Source organism: Ochotona princeps, chromosome 7, assembly GCF_030435755.1.
Source record: "Ochotona princeps isolate mOchPri1 chromosome 7, mOchPri1.hap1, whole genome shotgun sequence".
In the NCBI taxonomy this organism is placed as follows: Eukaryota; Metazoa; Chordata; class Mammalia; order Lagomorpha; family Ochotonidae; genus Ochotona; species Ochotona princeps.
In genome coordinates this window covers 10,346,392-10,368,357 of record NC_080838.1, presented here as the reverse complement: position 1 = coordinate 10,368,357, position 21,966 = coordinate 10,346,392, and the positions used below count along the sequence as shown (strand labels likewise).

Here is a 21,966-nt window from a genome sequence, read left to right as displayed (position 1 = left end):
TTCATGTAATAGGTTATTTTTTGGATCTCACTTGAATGAGGTGACTGTCCCTTGTTAAATCTTTCCTAAACAGACCTACTCTGTTACTGTGGTTTTTGCTTTCCTAGTGGAGTTTATGCCCCCTCCCCCTATGTCCATTTTGAGGGCCCAGGCTGGTCTGCTTGCTGTTGTTTCTGCTGACCAGTTGCTCTTTTCTCTCTCTGTCCACTTGCATGTTTCTGATACCAGACATAGATCTAGAGCCCTGTGACTTGGAATAGTTTCTTGTTTTCCATCCTTTGACTGGGCTTAGCCCTGTTAAGTGCTTGCTGTAGACCATGTGCTAGAAAAGCCTGGAACTGGACACACAGAAGTCAGTCATGGAGAGGCACTATTTATCTAAAGGGCAGACACAACCCCTGTGTAACAGATCTTAACCCTTGTGATGAACATCTACGGCCACTAGTGAGAAGTTTGAACACTGGTACCCTTGATAATAAGGATAATAAAAGTCTCTAAACACCAGGGCAAATCCAGTCCAGCTACATGTCTTTAGTTGCTGGGGGTTTTACTCAATCATATAAACTGCTTTGTTGTCTTGTTTTAATTTTCTAAGTGGTACCTTGTGACTTCAGTAGAGTTGCATGAAAGGAAATAAGCCCTGTTTGATCTTAAGCCAGAAGACAAGCAACTTTTTCTGGGTTTTCCACATAGATACACGGACCCAAGGGCTTGAGCCATCCTCCGCTGCTTCCAAAGAGCTGGACTGGAAGTGCAGCAGCCAAGACATGAACCAGTGCCCATATGGGATACTGGTGCTTACAGGTGGAGGATTAGCTGGTTGATCCACCATGCTGCCTCTTCCCTGTCATTCGATCTTAACATTTTAAGAGAGTTAGTGTCTGGAGTGAGTTAAGGCTGTGCATTTCTGTAAGCTAAAGTACAAAAACAAGGACAAACACAGCTACAATTAACACCTGGTACAGTAATAAGGAAGAAAATGGAAACATGAGAAGATTGGGTGATGAGAAAGCATAAGCACTGTCGGTCTGATGGTAGAAAAGTAATTCATTGCTGAATGAATGTTATGTGGAAATATTACATCATCTTTCATTTAACAGATCATTTTTATGTGTTTCCATGTTTTTCTTACATTGAATAAGGACAGCATGCATATTTATATTTAATCTTTGGGTAGGTACATCTTTTCATTTTTATTGGCTATGGAGATTCCCATGTATGGATTTCCTACATCTTAAGGCAAGTCTGTCTGTTAAAGAAACTGCTGAAATGTTTAAGTTTGTAATACTCTTTTACATTTCCACCAGAAAAGTATGTGGCATTTTAAGATCAGCAACACGCAGTACTGTTTGGTATTTGGAAATTACTATGGCCATTTTAGCGGGTACACAGTTACATCTAAGGTTTCAATTTTAGTCATATTGAATATCTTCTCATGTGAATATTAATCATTTCTGCATTCTTTCTGGTGTTGGCCTATTCAAATATTTGGATTGTCCTGAAAGGGATATTTATGATCTTCTTCTTCCTTCAGGCCTTGGTGGAGAGCTGTGGGGAGAGTGCGCGGTGCTCATGTGCAAGCATCTGCAGAGTGTGTTCTGCTGAATCCCAGGCTTAACAACGACTGCTGTACTTGACATTCAACAAACATTTCTGGAAGCTGTAAGGCCTTTGTCATCACACACACAGGAGTAAAATGAGGACACCAGCAACAGAGACATGGACAAAGAATGGTCAGAGGTGCGACTAGAGAAACAGCTGTTTGTACCCCATCATGCTTGAATAGACTGCCTTGGGGTGACACGTCTGTAAGCAGAAACAGATCGGTCATCTACCTCTGGGGTCACTGTTGTCAGGGGATAGTGGAGGAGAGGACTGAAAGGCATACAAAATCTTGATTAGTATGGGGAGTGGACATCTGCTAAATCTCAATCAAGACTTCCAATACTGGGAAAGTCAATAAGTTGCTGCACAATTCATTAAATCACCCTCTCAATCACTATCAGTTATTCTCAAACAGAAAAGGACTACTTGTCTAACTGCTCATCATAATATGTCATAAAATATTACATCTGAAAAAGAAGCAATCAGAAAAACTGAGAGGAAATGACAGGGGAAATGGGATTAACTTCTTCAAACCAAATTGATGACTATCTTTTCTTAAAAAATATATATGTATATATATATATAGAAAGATATATATATTGTTTGAAAGATAGAGGTACAGGGAGAGAAGGAGAGAGAGAGATTGAGAGATTGATTTTCCATCTGCTGGTTCACTCCCAAAATGGGCACAATGGCCAGGGCTGGGTCAGCCCAGCTTCATCTGGGTCTCCCATGTGGGTACAGTAGTATAAGGTACAAGCACTGGGGCCATCTTCCATTGCATTCACAGGTAAATTACCAGCGAGTTGGATCATAAGAGTAGCATCTGGGACATGAACCAAGTGTCTACATAGGATGCCAGTGGCACCTGCAGTATGTTAGCCTGTTATTCCCCAAACATTTACTTTTTAATGTATGCATACTTATCGAGACTAGAAATGAGTAAGATCTTTAATATTTAATAGTGCTTAAACCAAGGCTGAAAAACATATCTTCATTTTCAAGTCTTTAGAAAAAGAGCTATAATCCTAATATACAGGTATAGAATAATTATAGTAAATTAATAGATTTGTGCACACACATATTAAGTTAGTGACCATGTGAGGAGCTGTCATTGTCCCCAGCACATAGTATGCAATCATTAAGTATTAGCTATTAATATACGACTGCTAAGGATACAAAATAAAAGCCACTGATAGCAAAAATGATTTGTGCATGTTTACTTAATCTAGAGAACACTATCACTATATTGCCTTGAAATTAAATGGAACTTCATTGGAATTAGAACTTATTAAGCCATAAAACACTTATTTAAAATGACATATTTTCCATTTTTATAATTATGGAAAATGAAGATATCATAAGCAATTAAATTTCTCAACAGTTTCTTAACTTAGAAGGGAGCTACATGCTAAGTATTCAACAGTGTGCTGCTTTAATAAATAAGGTCAAAGTCCACATGAGTCTATGCATGCCTCAAAGAAATTCACTTTGATTATTCAATGGTGTTAATAAGAAAACAAATTTATATTTCTCCAGTATCAATTGCTCTCCTGTAAAAGCAATAATTATTTTGAAATTTTGAAATTTTCCAAAGATAACAGCTGAAGAATTACATAAGTATAATATGTAACATATTACAATAATTACATAATTCCTAATGATTTACTAAATCGACTTACTAATCGATTAATAATGATTTACTAAGAACTGAAGGACTGGAACATCTCAGTACACTTTGCTTTTATGCCACAATTGGGAGCACTTAAAAAATTAGCAAACCATCACAAAAGCAGCCCACTTAATGCAAAGCGTAGATTGTTTGGGATTTACATTTCATTCAGATAAATATAGGATTCATCATTTGAATTGTTTGGAAGGGGCAGCGAAGGTAAAAGCTTCCTATTTACTTTAATCTAGTTCAACTCAACAGGTGTTTATTGATCAGGTGTTTATTGAACAGGTGTTTATTATGTGCCTATCCACTTCCTGAGGGATTATAATGATGGATCAGATACCATTCTGTGCTCTTAAGCTTTCAAGGAATATATGGGATGTGATAAGACTCAACCACATAAATCTGTGCAGGGGAAGGGAGAGAGAAGCAAAAGCCATCAGGGATGAAAAATGTGTGGTGCAGGCAACTGGGCAAAACAACATGTGAGCTAGAATCCATCAGAAATACTATAGAAACAACATAAACATGGACACTGACATTGAACAGTATGTGGGATCGCCCCTCAATCTCTGCCTGCCTAGCCCATATGGCAGGCCACAGGCACATGGCATGCTGTGCCCTTAGCTAACAGACCCCAACATGGCCTGTTTACTGGGCATGCAACAGTCTCTTCCCTACTCAGCTAGGACTTCTTTGTAAAGAACTCTGGGAAGTCAAATGTTACATTCATTCTGCTTTTCAGCAGGCAACGAGTCTGCCCTAGGAAGTAATTTCCTGTACTTCCTGTGCTTCCTGGCCTTTTACTTCATTGGGGGGTCCACAGAGATAGACATATATGTTAACCAGTCACAATGTCGTTGTTTGCTGGAAGTACTGTCGGGATCTCCCTTCTGCCCGCCCCCTTCTCCTATATAAGCTTGTGACTTCTTTCAAATAAACAGACATTCTTCACCACCAGTTTGTCTCCAGTGTTTCTGCTGCACAAGAGCAGTGTCGCCTCATCCTTCAGTGGTCTCAGGGCCTGCTGGACATAAGACCCCTGATAGAACAGCTCAAAGTATTCTGGCCCCAGTTTCCTGTTTCAACTTTACCACCTACTCTGCCATACACTGCCACTGCGCACCATCAGCAGAACCGAGCACCCAACTCCAAGCAGTCTTCCACTTCTCTGCTCATTCTTTTTGCCTGGTCTCCAGTGACTCCCCCATTCTTCTGCTTACAGAACTGTTGTCATTCTCTAAGACTCAGTTTCAAACCCATATGGAACTACTCATCTGACCCTTACTGAGCAATACCAAGATTTGTTTTTATTCATGTTTTGATTCTCTAACTAGACCACAAGCTGGTGGAACACACAGGCTATGGGTTATACGCCTGTATCTTCTTCATAATGCCTGTCATGTTGTCACAAAATATTTGGTAGTTGGTTAAGGTGGAAGTTGATTTAAGACCAGATCATGTCAGACTGTTACTGTGTTATGATTGGCTCTTATGAAATAAAGGCAGAGAAAAAGCAGCATTGGCAAACCTGTCAGTTAAGTAGTGGTATGACTAATTTATTAATGGTAAAGACTCTGTCAAGTGTCAGGTAATAAATATCTGAATAGAAAATGAAAACAGAAGGAAGAACAGACATTTTGAATGAAGAGTTAATACTCTCAGAGACTGATTTTCCATAAAGAACAACAGGACAGACGAGCCACATGTGACCATTATAAACTACAGTGGCTGAGATAATCTTGGTAATGCAAATGTGGTACTTGGAAAGAGCTTCCAGGTTTGCAGAAGGTTTAGAAGTCAAATGTTCATCCTGTATTTTACATATCCTCAAAAGACAGAGAATCTACAAGCAGATGAGACTTTAGAATCTAACTTAGAACTGAAGTTGTGGAGATGTTGGGAGATCATCACAGACTTGACTGAAAGGTAGCAAAGGGATTAACTGAAAAAGGGGGAAAAAAGAGTAAAGAATCTGAGGTTAGGTGGCAAGAACATTAATCAAAGAAAAAATATACTAAAAACTCAGAGAGGAAAAAATGAACTAACCTAGTCTACATTAAAGAACACGGAAATTTCTAATCCTGGATAAAGCAAGCCTATTGTGCAGTGAATTAAATAAGAATGGCCAAGAGTTATTTGATTAAGGGAAAACTGATTTTAAAGAATTTATGAAAGATATGTATATATACACTCATACATTGATACATGTAGCACAGTATTTTGTGACCTGACATTCACAACACCCATTTTCATATTCTTTTGGTACATTTACACTGAATTCTAGCTCATATCATCTGTTCCTTTTTTGCCCACTTTTCCATGCATCTCTTCCAATTTCCTTCCCAATATCTATTTCACCTTCTTAATACACAGTGCAGCTCAGAGCAAACACTGACTAAATGTCCCATAAATTTATGAAATGTTGCTCGGTACTTAGGCTGCAATGCAGTCTCCACAGTGGAAAATGAGGCTTTCCCCAACTGTACACTGAATCCGTTATTTATATTCCGTGTATATTTTTCCATTTTGTGAATTTCAACAGACTTTAACCTTCCAGGGAGTGCAGTGTGTGGGAACACGTTGGGGCTTTGGAGTAGAAAAATATGGGTTTGAATTCCAGCTCTGTGAAGCTTCTGGAAGTAATAACTTGATGGTTTTCATTTTGAAAAATGATAATCATGAGTTTACATCTAACTTACAGGATTGTTAGGAGGAATAAAAGAGACATCATAAGTGAGATAGCCTGACTACAGGAAGGAAACCAACAAATGTTAGTTTTTTTTTTTTTTGCTATTTTAGGAAAGTTACATTCAGAAAACACAGAGCTGAGATTTTAGCCTCTCATTTTCATTTTATTCATGTATTTCCTCTTTTCAGTTAAACAAGGCAAAACTAATAGACAAAGAGGAACTTACTGCTAGCAGTTAACCATTAACGAACCACCATCCTAGCAAGATGTCAGGTATAAAAGTAGATTCTTACATCTTCTCTGGTTGGACCAGAAGCCATAAAGATGTTGTTGAGAAGCTATTAATTTTTTCTCTTCGTTCTGTAGGCCTCTTCATCCAATCACAGCCCAGTCTGTAAGCACCAAGTCAGCTGACTCAAACTCCAGAGAATCCTGTAACCAAATCTATCTGGGTCTGGCTGGACTTCAGGAAACAGGCTGATGTGCGACAGCTGGATGGGAGCTTTCTGCTAACAGATAAAACTGTCTACAAAACAGCCTGAATTTATAGAAAAGTGTGTTCATCTACTTTCCAGGAAATATGAGCTATGTTTGCAAACAGAATTCATTATGAAACAACTTGTAATATTAAGCCTCAAAAGATAGATATAAAAATTTAAATTCCCTCATCTCCAGAATTTGATTCTCGAAAGTTTATATAGAACAATTTTATGAATTCTATAGGAGTTTATTATCTGCTGAAAACTGACACACACATCTATGTGGAAAATGTTCATTCCAATCCTTGGCTAATGAATTACATATAATTAGTGAATATTGAAATTTGATTCATTTTGCAATAACTAGAGCTATTTTGAAAAGAAAATTTCAATAGCTCTTTAAAGTTTTATTTATTTTTATTTGTTTTTGGGGGATAGGGAATATTTTTATTAATATAATGTATGCATTTGTGTATGGTGTGATATTTTAATACTTGCCTCTAATGTGTACTGATACAGTGTAATCAGCATATGCCTTTATTTGATTTTTCAAAAATTATTTGTTATTTCCAGTGATACAGTTTTAAACATAGAGACTTCCCAGTTCCCGCTCTCCTTTTCCCTCCACACCTTTCCCTGCCACTACCTCCCATCCCCCATATTATTACAGCAGTATAGTCCTCCAGCAACAGTTACAAGTTCAACATTCTGCTATCCATATGTACCAATGCACTGTAGGTACAGACAAAGGCAGAGGATCTAGCATAATATTATTGGGATATATTTAACTATTTCACTGGGAGTCTTCCCTCTATTCAGGAGTAGAAATGCATACTGCAAGGTATCTTCAGTTTAAGGTCAACAGAATCAGAAGAAAAAGAATATATAACATCGGATACCTCAGACACAGAATAACCAGAAACTATTTCAAGTAACTTTATGCCAACAAATTGGAAGACCTAGAAGAAATGGATGGATTTCTGGGACACATAAAATTTACTACAACCGAACTACGAGGTAATCAAAAATCTAAATAGACCTATAACCACGATGGAGATTAATCAGTAATTAAGTCCCTTCCAACAAGAAAAGCCTTGGACCTGATGGCTTCACTGCTAAATTCTACCAAACATTTCAAGAACTTACTCCAATACTCCGTGAGCTATTCAGAATAGGGAGGCAATCTCTCCAAACTCTTTCTACGAAGCCAACATCACCTTAATACCAAACCTAGATAGAGACAACAGAGAAAGAAAATCACAGATATCCCTCACGAACACAGATGCTAAGATCCTCAACAAAACACTAGCCATCAGAATCCAACATTGCATCAGACAGATCACCTGGACCAGGTGGGATTTATCTCTGGCATGCAGGGATGGTCTAACATATGCAAATCAACAAATGTGACACACCAAGTCAACAAAACTAAAAATAAAAAGCGTATGATCATCTCATTAGATGCAGAGAAAGCACTTGATAAAATCCAACACCACTACATGCCAAAAAAAAAAAAAAAATCCTAAGCAAGAAAAACATAGAAAGAACATTGTACAACACAATTAAGGCAACATATGAAAAACCCAATGCCAGCATTATAGTAAATGGGGAAAGACTGGAAACTGTTCCACTAAGATCTGGAACTAGACAAGGATGTCCACTTACACCACTGCTATTAAACAAAGTACAGGAGGTCCTGGCTAAAGCTTTTAGGGAAGAAAAAGAAATTAGAGAAATTTATATTTTTATTTAAAAAGTAGACTTATAGACAGAAGGACAGAGACAAAGGTCTTCTATCTGCTGATTCACTTCCCAAACCACAATGGCTGGAGCTGAGCCAATCCAAAGCCAGTAGCCAGGAGCCTCTTCCAGGTCGCCCATGCGGGTGCAGGGTCCAAAGGCTTTGGGCCGTCCTCTGCTGCTTTCCCAGGCCATAGCAGGGAGCTGGGCCGGAAGTACAGCAGACAGATCATGAATCCACACACACAGAGCTTGCTGGGGTAGCAGGTAGAAGATGTAGTCCTAGTGTTTTTTACAATCTTACTTAAGCTGAGCTCAAACGTCTGGCTTTCAGTTGTATTATGCATTGGGCCATTTAGCCCTCCCAGTAAATACTTCACAACTTCATAATACATATTCTGGTTTAATATTGAAGTTAAAAGTAGATTAGTTTTTGTTATCTGCAATATAAAATATATTAAAATTTAGATTAAAACATAAACCTTTATGCTTTTCCTAAGAATTTGTATATTCTTAGGAATATAGATAATATACATATAATCAGAAAATAGTATATAGTTAATTTTCCTTAAGGCATCTATCATGGAATACTTTTTGAATATTTTACACACATAAACTTAATTAGTTCAACATTTAACTAAGAGCTTATTGAATACCATGCATTCTGCTCCACTCTGGTTTTCTTGTTTGGTTGAGATTAAAATTTATTTCATGATCCAATAAGTTTGAATAAACACGTATCTCCAGCAAACAAAGACACAGATTACTTCTGTCACTCCAGAAGGTTCCCCTATGCCCCTTTCCAAAAATGGGTAACTACTAATCTAATTTCAACCACCATCGTGTGGGTTTTGCCTTTATATGAACTTTATATAAGCAAACCCATATCGTATGTATTCCTTGTCTACCTTCTTTCAGTCATTATTGTTTTAAAAACCTACCCATGTTGCTCTAAGGTTTTCATTACTGAGTATCCATTTTAGATTCTCTGTAATGCATCATGTGCTTACCTCCTGAGAAGCTCAAGCTAACTCAAAGGAGCACTTAGTATATCTAAGCTGTCAAACATCATGGAGGAGTAACACAGCACAGGGCACAGGCTCTCTGCTGTTCCACTGCATGATCATGGGGCGGTCTGGGGGCTGCTCTCACTGCCTCTGACCAGCACTACACAGCAGGACTACACTGCTGTCACTAGCCAGGATTTAAAAGTTTAAGTTTCATTTTCACTGAATGTATGCAGCTCTTGCACCACTGGAAAGTTGAGAAGTGGAAGTCTAATCATCTTAGGTAGATGACTGTATTTGGACCTACATTGACCCATATTATGAGTAAAGATGCTATAAATGCGCATGGGCACATATTTCCATGAATACGATTTCATCTTTTAGAACAAGCACCTGACAGAGGAATTGATTGGATAGGTATGTAATAGCTAATCCTATGGGACACATATATTGTTATAGAGTACAGAAAAACTGTATGTCAATGTGGTCATGTCACCTGACACTCCCACCGGCAAAGCAAGGGAATCTTAGCTAATTTATATTCTTGGTGATGTTCGTTGTTGCCTATCTGGATCACCTGTTTTTGTGGGTGTCCAATAGCATCTCTTTGAGGCACTTGTCATTTTCTAACTACTAATGATATCAATCATCTACCCACAGCATTTACTGACTACATTTGGTAAGCATGTGTTTGTCATTTGCTGATATTTCTTTTAATTGCTGAATACTCTTCTTACAAAACAGTTAAAAATTGTGTATTCCTTGTTGTGCTTCTCCAAATGCTGACTTCTTATACAATTACATCAGAAACTATGAGGCAGAACTATTTAGCTAACACACAGACTTTATTCATAAGGCTGTCCGATGTCTATTATAATTATTTTCTACAATCTGAGACTTCCTCTTGCATTTTCTTAATAATATCTTTTGGGGAATAGAGTTTTAAGTGTTGCTATAGTCCAGTTTGTGCATTCCAAATTTGAAAAATTAGTAAACAGAAAGGTGACTTTTATCAGAAAATTAAGCCTGTGCCTAGGGCGCTGGCATCTCATATAGGCATTGGTTTGAGCACTCCACTTTCATGCTAGCTTCCTGTTAATGGCCTGGGAAAGGAGGGAGAATGGTCCTATTGCCTGAGCCCCTATACCCATGTGGGAGAAGCTCTTGGCTTTTGGCTTTGGGTCAGCCCCACTCCATTCATTTCAGGAGTGAACCAGCGGATGTAAGATTCCTCCCTCTTTCTCTCCTTCTCTCTGTAACTTTCCCTTTCAAACAAATAAAAACAAATCTTAAAAAAAAAAAAACCAAAGGGACTCCTGAAATATGAATACCTACTTTCTAAAGTCACCCAAATATGAAGTGAGAGACTACAGTTCAACGAAACCTTATATTCAAGTCTATATAATAAGGGTGTTCAGAGACACAGGAAACATCCTTGCACTGCAGCAGAGTGTTGGCAAGGGCAAAGGTCACAGGCATCTTAAAAACTGCTGTGTGGCAACGATCAAAGAGTTGGGAGGCATAGAAGAGATGAACAATCATGGCTACAGAGCTGGGAACAAGCAGAAGCACGTTGCCTGGGTTCCATGAAAAATACTGAGCAGAGAGGCAGGACACAGACTAACGACCTGTCCTCCAGCTTTTCATTCGAAGTTGACCTAAGAAGGAAGATTGCTGACCCAAGTACATGGCTGGTTCTGACACTGGAAATAGTCCTTGGTCCTGACTGCAGAGCAGCAAGTGCTGAGATGAGTCCCGGGTACAGAAAGAACACTGCAGCCAACAGGTCCAGGTTGGAATGGGCCACATACATTGCTGTGATGTCCAGGTCCTACCACAGTAAAGCATAAAAAAAAATGCCAAATGCAAGTCACTCAGGTGATACCTGGCCAAAGATGCCACCTGAAATAGTGAGGAAGACGGCTCACCTTTTTTATAAGCTTCTTAAAGTCAGAGGCATTATGGTAGCCTTAATGGCAGCTACCTACCAACCATTTCCTCATTCTCCATTCCCCCAAAAGCTCCATGCTTTTGCCCTTCCCACTTCTTGCTACAGTGTATGTATTTCAAGGGTATGAGCTCTAGTATCCACTCCAAGGAAGTGCTTAATTCTCCAGAGTAGTATCAACTCCCTTTTCAATGACTATTCACAGCTGATCACTGAACTCTAAGGCCAAAGGTTGGCTGAATTTGCAATTGTGTGCATTAGTAATACTGTGTTTTACTACAGTGAATTTGTGTTGAAGTTTTTTTTTTAAGATTTATTTTTATTGAAAAGTCAGATATACAGAGAGGAGGAGAGACAGAGAGGAAGATCCTCAATCCATTGATTCACTAACTTCCCCAAGTGGCCACAAGGCTAGAGCTGTGCTGATCAGAAGCCTGGAGCCCGGAACCCCTCCAGGGTCTCCCACATGGGTGCAGGGTCCCAAGGCCTTGGGCCATCCTCCACTGCTTTCCCAGGCCACAAGCAGGGAGCTGGATGGGAAGCAGGGTCACCAGGATGAGAACTGGCATCAGTATGGCATCCTGGCACGTTCAAAGCAAGAACTGTAGCTGGTAGGCTACAGTGCCAGGCCCCTGTGTTGAAGTTTTAACAATAGAGCCAAAGCATGAAATATTCTCCTTCATACCAGTGCTTTGCCTGAGCTGTAACTAAATTCTTTTCATGTTTCCTTGAAGCTTACAAGTTCAGTGATAACCATGTGGTAGAATGAAATAAAACTAAGCATAAGTTCAAGTTGCACACAAAAAAATGTGAGAATATAATTATGCTTAAAGTCTTAGTTCTAAAAACAACAGACCATGTGGCTTTTAGTACCATATTATGGTTTAGCTATGGCTAAAGGAGGAATCAGAACTGCTCAGCAAAGTTTAAAATTTAAATATTGATTACTGAAAGCAAACCCTTGCAGTATAAACTTAAAATGAATTCTTGGGGGTACATGGTAGTCATGTGGCCTACCAGGAAAGGTTGCGTTTTTATTTTTAGCATTCTCTAAAGCAGGGGTGCTAGCATGTGCAGCCTGCAGGCCAAATAGGACCCCAAGAATTGTATGCTTTAGCCCTCCTAAGGCAATTGAAGGTGAGCCTGTTACAGATTTACTGTATTTGAACTCTAATTTTTAAATTGATAGCTTTGTCTGACCTATGACTGATGTTATAAATAGCCAAAAGGCCCTTGGTAGAAAAGAAGTTCCCTTCTCCGGATCTAAAGGATGCCTTAGACTTTTACTGTCAAGGTCATTTTCACCCCTTGGTGTGTTCTCCAATTTGTATGGCAAGTTAATCACCTCAAATAGTACTCTGTTAGAAGCACGGTGTCGTGAACTGATGACTGAAGTGCCACTTTCCAAGAGATGCAAGTCTCTAACCCAATTAAAGACACGGATTTTAGATTCGGTTAATTAGATAAAATAAAAACACAACCCGTCTCCCCCTAAAGTAATAATGATTCTGCATAACTATTCAAAGCATTCACAACCTAGCTCTTTTACACTAAAAGCAAAAGTTAAACAAGACCTGGCACAACTCCTGATGAGTTCAGACAATTCACTGTCAAGATAAAATAACATCCCTACACATAGTGTGAAACTCACGATGATAGGTTAACTGCCAACCAAATGATCTCTCAAAAGCGATTTCCACGGGTGAGTTTGGTCTTGACGCATATGGTCAACAGCGCTGGCATGAAGCATTCCTCCTTTTGAACACATTCAGGCAGTAACCTCAGTTTCACGGAGCTGAATTTTTCAAAGTTGACATATAACCAATGACATTTAAAACAAATAAGTTGCTAAACACAAATATTTTTCAGTATTTGTACTGTCATATCTCCTGTGTGCTGATATTATATAAGAAATTATTTAGAAGAGCTTTAGTATGATCTGTAAATCATGCTTGAAGTAACAGCACCTAGCTGCTCGGATCCCACTTACACACTACTTACAGCCTGGGTGACAGGTGAAGCCTGCTGCACTCCTGAATCGAACAAACTGTAAAAATACACTGATGTTATACATAACATCGTATCATCTTAGATTAAGGCAAACATGTGGTATTTAACCTTTTGGGATTGGCTCATTTCCCTTAGCATTATGGTTTCCAGTTTGGCCCATTTGGCCACAAAGAACTGCATTTTGAACATATAACATACATATAACATATAACATACATATGTATGTTATATGCTGTGTATAAACTAAAATTGAAATGTCAATGAGGTGGTCACAGAAGGTGGTTAAGAACTTGCATTTACTTTTAACATATTGGTTACTCATTACTATGTCAATTAATTCCATAATGATGTAAATTTTTGCTGATGGTATGTTGGAGCTTTTAATTGATCGGGATGATACTCTGCTGGCTCTGTCTTCGAACCAGAGAGGGTATACCTAAGAAGCCATTGAACTTGACTGGACAATTACATGCTGGACTCTATGTTTGGTATATGCTTGCAATGGGGGAATCTCAACTGAACTTGAACTGTGGTTATGCAACAAGGTGGAAGAATCCACCATGGTGGGAGGGTTTGGGGAGGGGTGGGGAGAATCCAAGTACCTATGAAACTGTGTCACATAATACAATGTAATTAATGAATTCAAAATAATAAAAAAAGCACAGACCATTAAAAAAAATACACTGATGAGGGGCCGGTGTTGTGCTGCAGAAGTCAAGCTTCTGACGCCAGCATCCCTTAGGAGTAGCGGTTTGGGCTCTAGCTGCTCTTCTGCTGATACAGCTCCCTGCTAACACAACTAGGAGGCAGAAGACAGTCCAAGTGCTTGGGTCTTTGTACCAATGTGGGTGATCTGGATGGAGGTCTAGGCTTTGCATTTGTCCTGACAAAACCCTGTAGCACAAATGTCGTACTCTTTCAAATAAAGAAGTTCTTTTAAAAGTTCATTTATGAGATAAAGAAATTTTCAATGATTCTTCCAGCGATAGTAGACTTTAAAATTCTTAAGTAACAATTATGTTTCCAAAGAATTCTACATTTTTTATTTTAAAAGAATTACTTATTTTAAGGCAGTTAGAGGGAGAAACAGAAGGAGATCTTCCATCCAATCATTTACTCCCCAAATGGCTGCAAGGGCTCAGGCTGGGCCAGGCCAAAGCCAGAGCAGAAGCTTCATCTGAGTCTCCTGTGTGAGTGGCAGACGCCTAGACACTTGGGCCATCTTCCGATGCTTCCCCAGGTTTATGGGCAGGGAGCTGGATCATAAATAAGGCAGCCGGATCTCGAACTCGTGTCCATACGGGATGCTGGTGTTGCGGGTGGCAGCTTACAATGCTATACCACAATGCTGTCCCCAACTTGCATATAATTTTAAGTGCCTTATATCATTTTTATGCTTTTAAGAAAGGACAAGAACCCATCCAGGCAAGCAACACCTGAAGAATCATTCAATCATTATTGAATAAATACACATTGGCCCGGAGTCTTGTGCCTTGAGCACCTTGAAGAGTTCACAGGTATATGAGACATGCTTTCAGATAATCCAGGGAGGTAGAAACGAAGATACACTGGTATTGGGAGATGTTGGTGATGGATACACAAAGCTTCTTTATACTATTTACCCGCTTTTGTTCATCCTTAAAATTCTCCAAATTAAAAAAAAAATTCCTAGAGAAAATGAATAATAAAAAAAAAACTATTCAGTGGATTTTTAAGCTTAAAATACAACACAGCCATTTCGAAATGTGGGGGTTTTTCCCCTCATAACTCTTTTCCGAGGTATCATTTACAATCACAGAATTTACTCATACAGGCCACTGATTTTTATATGCTTAAGCAGTTGTGAAACGACTGGAAGAATGCTTTTATTTTTAAAATTTGTATTTGTTTTCATTTATTTGAAATACGGAGACACAGAAGTAGATAGAGAACTCCCATCTACTGTTCTCTCTCCAAAGCCTGCAGCAGCTGGGTCTGTGGCACAGTGAACCTGGGAATAAGGAACTCCATCCAGGCCTTGAGTGTGGGTGGCAGAGGCCCTAGGACTGGAGTTTCCACCTGCTGACTTCCAGGGCAGAGCCAGGACTCACAGCAGGCACTTCTGTTATGGGATGCTGTACCCACAAATGGCATCTTAGCCACCCTGCCAGAGGTCCACCTTCGATTTAATTTTTAATTAGAAGGATGCTTTATTGTCAGGGAGGGATTACTTTATTTTTTGTTTTTGGGAACTAAAAGAGGGATCTGTTTAGAAAAGGACTGGGTTCAGTCTTGCTGCAGACTCTACGAATAATCCTGAAAAGACAGCATCGGTCAGCAACTCTTTTTTCAATGGAAATGATCTTTTTAGCATGTAACTCTTCCTTGTCACATTATGAGGGAGAAGTACACATTTTCCCCTTTCCATGCACCCTGTCCCTGGTGGACACCCACTGCCAGCGGCAGCAGTGACTGAACTCTAGACGTGAACAGAGCCTTCTATGTTCCTCAGAGGAGACTACAGAAGCTTCAAGAACAGCTCCTACCTCTCTACCCCAGGTATCCTCAGGGGGAGCAGACTTCTCATTTACCTTTCCTGGTAACTGGTGCAAAGCTGTCACCTGGCACCCCATGATCTCATAAGCCAACAGTTCCAGTCCTGGATGTTCCACTTTTGATCCAGCTCCCTACTAATGTACCCAGGAAAGCAGTGGAGGCTGGCTCTCGTGCCTGGCCTCTGCACGCATGTGGGAGATCTGGAGGAAACTCCTGGCTCCTGGCTTTGGACTTTCCCAACTTTAGCCGTTGTGACCATTTGGGGGCGGGGGGTGAATTAGTGGAATGGAAGAGCTTTCTCATTCTGCAGTCTATCTGAACTGCCTTTCAAATGACTGTAAGTCAAACAACAATAACAAACTTTCCCATTTCTGAGGAAACAGAGCAAAAAATCATAAGACTAGAGTGGGCCTGAGTTTTTAGGCCCATGGATGCATTGATGCCATAACTCCTACCCGACTCCAGAGGGCTGGGCTGTTATCAGCACCTCACAGTCTGTGTTGCTTCCAAGTGACAGCTCTAGGAAGCAGCATTTGTGCTTTCATTTTCTAAGTTCCAGACTCCACTGACAAAGAACAGGCGATTTTCCTAATGCAATCCTACAGGATAACATTAGAATAATTCACTTTGAACATTATATATAACCAAAACATAAAACTAGTAATTAATATTTTCTTTATATTAAATAGCTCAGGAAACTTGTTTAAAGGATTAGGTACACTTTTTAATAAAATATTATGAATTTATAATTAGAAAAATGTTCATATTTCATGTTTGGGGCATTTAAAAGCTTTAATAGCTTTTCAGAAGGTATATATAGTTGGACAGTCATAGTCATAATGAATAATTCATCTGACATAAAGGAGCCATAGATACTATCAGAATATTTTTTTGAGTGTGGATAATACTACATTCTACCAGGACAATAGGTAGAAATGAAAACTATCAAAGGTAAACCAGGACACAGAATTACTCTACTCACAAGGAAGCAGATGCAAACATTTTTTTTAAAGATTTATTTATTTTTATTGGAAAGGCAGATGTACAGAGAGGAGGAGAGACAAAGAGATTTACTCTGCAGGTGGCAGCAAAGATGGGAGCTGAGCCAATCCAAAGCCAGGAACCAGGGGCCTCTTCTGGATCTCCCATATGGTACAGCTTTGGGTCATCTTCGACTGCTTTCCCAGGTCACAAGCAGGGAGCTGGAAGGGAAGTGGGGCTGCCAGGATTAGAACCAGCATCCATATGGGATCCTGGTGTGTGCAAGGCGAGGGCTTTAGCCACTAGGCCACTCTGCTGGGCCCGCAACATTTTAAATTAATGAGAGTTAGCTACAGAGTCATAATTAATTCTTCATTATTTACTCTGAAGCTCTTACTTTGGGAAGACTTTGGATACCAGTAAAGGGGAAGCTAAATGGAATCTTACTATCTCATACCTGGTGCTGACACTAGCTTACCCTTGCACTAGTTGTATCACATTTAGGAAATATCACTGGGCCATGATTTGAATGAATGCCCCATACAGTGAAAATAATGTCAAATAAAAATTAAGGCACTTACCAAATTATGGAATTATAAAAGAAATACTTTTATTGTCAATTGAGTAATTACTAATAAACATTGGCAAATAAGTCCATTATCACTGTAAAACTACTATTTTGAGATATTGACTATACTCTTAAAGTAGAAATACAAAATAAAGCCTGGATTTGTTTGCCAAAATGCAATTATTTAGACACAGAATTTGGATGACATTTCAATTTTTTCTAAGGTCCTGCCACATGAAAAATGTCATAATTAAAATTCTCAGCAGCACTTGTGTCCATGAATGTTAAACCCAAGTCAAACTAAAAAATTAAAAACAGCTGGAATTTATAAGCCAGAAGGATTTTCTGCTTTTGGTAAAGAGATTATAATGAAGTACAGCAAAATTTTATGAACTTATTAGTCCAACTAAATGAATCTACGTTCTGTAGCACTTCAATAGCTTTGCTAAGTTGGAGCGAAGCCCAGCAATGAAATAGGTTTTCCTTGGGTTGCTTTTTGATGCAGAAGCCAAGATGATTTACATTTAAAATTAAATTATAGATTAAAATATATGGCATGCAGTTAAAATGACCTATAACAGGTGAATAGTAGCTATGTGTATGCACTTCTTAAGAAATAAGCAATGAACACGCTAGCATTATTTCTGAATGAACTTCTCAAACTATTAGCAACATTCATTTAAAGACTCTGAGATTAAGATAATAGCTTACAAATCTGTTCTGACAGTGTATTCTATTAATGTACTACTACAGGGAGAAGGGTGGAAACATTGAGGATTCCAAATGATAAAACTCAATGTAAGTTTTCTACTGACATACAAAGCAAATTTTTGGAGGACATTAAGTTCATTTCCGAATGTTTTGTAACTCATCACTCCTATTAATACTACCATAATTTTATAGTTCTATGAAAATTGGAATCAAATTATAAAAGTGTCTATTCTCAGGCTCCCATGGTTAAGCAACCTTCAGTAGGGAAGAACACACACTCACAGATGGGAATGACACTCAAATTTGATATTTGCTTCTCAATGCCAAAACAATGTTTTCCTTCAGCTGAATTTTACCATTGGATTAATCCGTAAGACAAAAACAACTTTTGTTTCTGTCATCTGAAAGAAAGAGAAATTTGAGCAAACTGCTATGACGAATGCTAGCAACAAAAATGTCATTTCTCCAGACAAAGAAGCGGTCAGAGAAACCAACACAGAAATGGAACTGAAATGAGCTCTCAAAAGTGTGAGAACAATTTAAAAATAGTGAGAGATATAAATTGAATCCAAAGGCTATCATTAAATGTTGAATTACAGTACTCTACAAAGACCCAACTTAAAGATAAGACACTTCCATTTTTCTCCCATCGTTCAATTTTCAGATATTATGTTTTCTAAGATTTGCCATAAAGACACAGAGCAATTATCTGGCTTCTACATAGGGCTTGGAGAGCAGGTACCAGAGTTTTGGGATCAGTTAGCTATTCATTCACTTAATGCACCAGAATAGTGTTTTTTTTTTTTTTTTACAGTAATAGGTTGGCACTGCAGAGTACCTCCCTCAGAGTCCATTTGGAAGAAATAAACAGGAAATATTAACAGAGCATGATAAAATTGGTGATGGGGCATGTTCACTGCCAGGGAAGCAGGAGTCTATGATGCTTGCCAGAGGCTGCTACTGCCCAGCCCAGTAATGAAGCTCCAGAAGGGACAACCTGGAGGAGGGACTCTGTGCCAGGACTGGGATCCACAGCCAGACTGGCTCATCAGTAGGATCAGCACTTTCAGAGCTAATTAATTACACCTGAGGAAGAGATGGTGCGGGAGAGAGGGTAGACATAAAGTGGAGTGGTTGAGACGCCTGATATTGGATATTATCACAGTGCCAGGGTTTGAATTCTGGCTCCTCTTTCAATTCCAGCTATATGGTAATGTGTACTTCCGGAGATAGCAGTGATAGCTGAAGTAACTGGTCCCCTGCTGTGAGCAGGAGAACCTGCATGAAGCTCCTGGCTCTTGGTTTTGGCTGGCCCAGCCAGTCCTCACCATTGTATGCATTTGGGGGAATAAATCAGCAGTTGGAAAAGCTCTGCCTTGCAAATAAACAAAACTTTACAAAAACAAGAGGCCAACATTGCAGTGCAGTGAGCAAAGCTGCCTCCTGCAACATCAGCGTTCCATGCAGAGGTTGGTTTGAGTCCTTCTGCTCTGCTTTCAATCCAGCTCCCTGTGAAAGTGCCTGGGAAAGTAGCCGAAGATGGTCCAAGCACTTGGGTCCCAGGCACTCACAAGCAGCTCTGGCCTTCTGGCTTCAGCCTGGCCCAGTCATGGCCATTGTGGTCATTTGGGGAGTGAATCAGAAGAATTAAAAAGGAATAGAATCCGAATCACGGGGAGAAGACGAGAGGGGCTGCAAAGCAGGCAGGCTACATGGTTCACAAGTGATACAGTAAAATTTCAAGGAACTCTGGACAGCAAGACCAAGACTCCTCTGCCCTGCCAGTCCTGCTATCTGTTCCCCAGGGCTCCTGCTCCTGCACAGGCACTGAAAGTGAACATCTTCAACATGAAAAAATGCAAAGATCTTTCAATGAAGGGTGTAGTCTCAGACCAGAGAGCTGGGTGTAGCTAGCAGGGTCTATAATACACACAGTTATATCAGACATGCAGAATTCAGTTCAGCATCGGGTGTTACCACTTTCCAATAATGGTTAACTCATCTCTTTGGCAATTCTCTGAGCTTGCCTTGAGTTTAGAAAATTAAAGAGCCACGGTAGAGTTAAGCAGAAATATTTCATCTTTTACTAAGGGACAAGCACCTTTGCATGACAACTGCAAAAATGCCCTAGTCCTGTGACTGGTTATTTGTTAAGCAAGTGTTCCTGGTCATCAGAGGGTGGAGTTCTTGAAATATGCTCATGATTTGAATGCATCTGGCTATAAAAAGCTGCACAAGGTTCATCACATCTAAGAACTTTTATCAGGTTTGTTTTGCCTACTGGGAAGATAAAGCATCATGTGAAAGTGAGGTTTGAAGCAATAGCCTCTCCACTATTTGGGAGATTTGGCCATTTCAAAATTTTATGGATATATTTTCAAGTATTTAAAAAATTTCCAGCACCGTTTTTTAAATAAAGCAACAATAATATGCACTTACCAAGGTAACATGAAGCAGAAAAGTTTGGTAGCATCTGTTAGGATTAGGGCTGGAGGAAGGATATTCAACTACACAACAGGCAGAAGTGTGCATTATTTTAATCTTTGGCAGCAATGTGGCAACTACTCTTAGCATTAAAATTCAATCTGATTTATAAATTCTAGTCTAGTAAGAATCTGTATATATCCAAAATACCTTTTTGGTTTTTTTAAAACATTTATTTATGTGCCTTGGAACTCAGAGTTAAGGAGGATGGGAAGGGGGGGAGAGAGAGGGAGAGAGAGGGAGAGAGAGGGAGAGAGAGGGAGAGGGGAGGGGGAGGGGAGGGGAGAGGAGAGGAGAGGAGAGGAGAGGAGAGGAGAGGAGAGGAGAGGGGAGAGGGGAGGGGAGGGGAGGGGAGGGGAGGGGAGGGGAGGGGAGAGGGGAGGGGAGGGGAGGGGAGGGGAGGGGAGGGGAGAGGAGAGGAGAGGAGAGGAGAGGAGAGGAGAGGAGAGGAGAGGAGAGGAGAGGAGAGGAGAGGAGAGGAGAGGAGAGGAGAGGAGAGGAGAGGAGAGGAGAGGAGAGGAGAGGAGAGGAGAGAGGACTCACTCACCAGATGGCTGCAATGGCCAATGTTGGGCCAGGCCAAAGCCAGGAGCCACTTTCAGGTCTCCTACATGGGCGGCAGGGATCCATACACTGTGGCCATTTTTCATTACTTTTCCCAGGTCATTGGCAGGGAGCTGGACTGGCAATGGACAGTTAGAACAGGAACTGGTACCAAATGGCATGCCAGTATCACAGGTGGTGAGTTTATGTGCAATGCCACAACACACCCCTATGCAAAGCATCTTCTTAGAAGCACTTTGTCCTAGACAGTGTCATGTGTGTAGGCTCCATATTTATATATTTATTCATTTGTTTTTATTCTTGTGTACCTGTATTTATTGGACAAGTAAAATAAACATCAAAAACACAAAGCTAATTCTCACATGATTCCTTGCTATGTTTAAAGGACAGACATTGGTTTTTGTTCTTCCTTATTTTCAAAATTTTACAGAAATGACAAGCAGGGGGAAAGGCTACTTATGCAGAAGCTGGCTAAACCACTGCAGGTTTATCGACTCAACCATCCTTCAGAATTAAAATTTAGAAGCCTATTTTATAAAGAAAAATACCTCTTACATATAAGAAACTGAGACATTTAAGTAACCTGCTATTATAATATATTAACCTTTATTTAATTTTCCAAAACATTTTGTCAAGTCAAAAATCTCTTGGAGTTGGCTTTGTGGCTTAGTATGCTGAGCCTCTGCCTGTAGCACTGGCATCTCATGTGGGCGCTGGATCGAGTCCCAACTTCTCCACTTCTGACCCAGCTCCGTGTATGTGGCCTGGGGAATTAGCAGTGGATGGTTCAAGTCCTTGGGCCTCTGCAACTACGTGGGAGACCCAGAAGATCCTGGTTCCAGGCTTTGGATTAGCCCAGCTCAGGTGACTGCGGCCATGTGGTGACCCAGCAGATGCAGTATCTCTCTCTCTGTCTCTCCTTTTGCAGTAACATAAATGAATCTTAAAATAAATAGAACTGTGTACT

The 21,966-nt window shown here is 39.8% G+C and overlaps 1 protein-coding gene across 1 annotated transcript in view; it reads right to left on the bottom strand.

Annotated features, from left to right (window-relative positions):
• Window positions 1-21,966, bottom strand: part of NR3C2 (nuclear receptor subfamily 3 group C member 2) — a 339,034-nt gene that overhangs the window by 130,881 nt on the left and 186,187 nt on the right. The window lies entirely within an intron of this gene.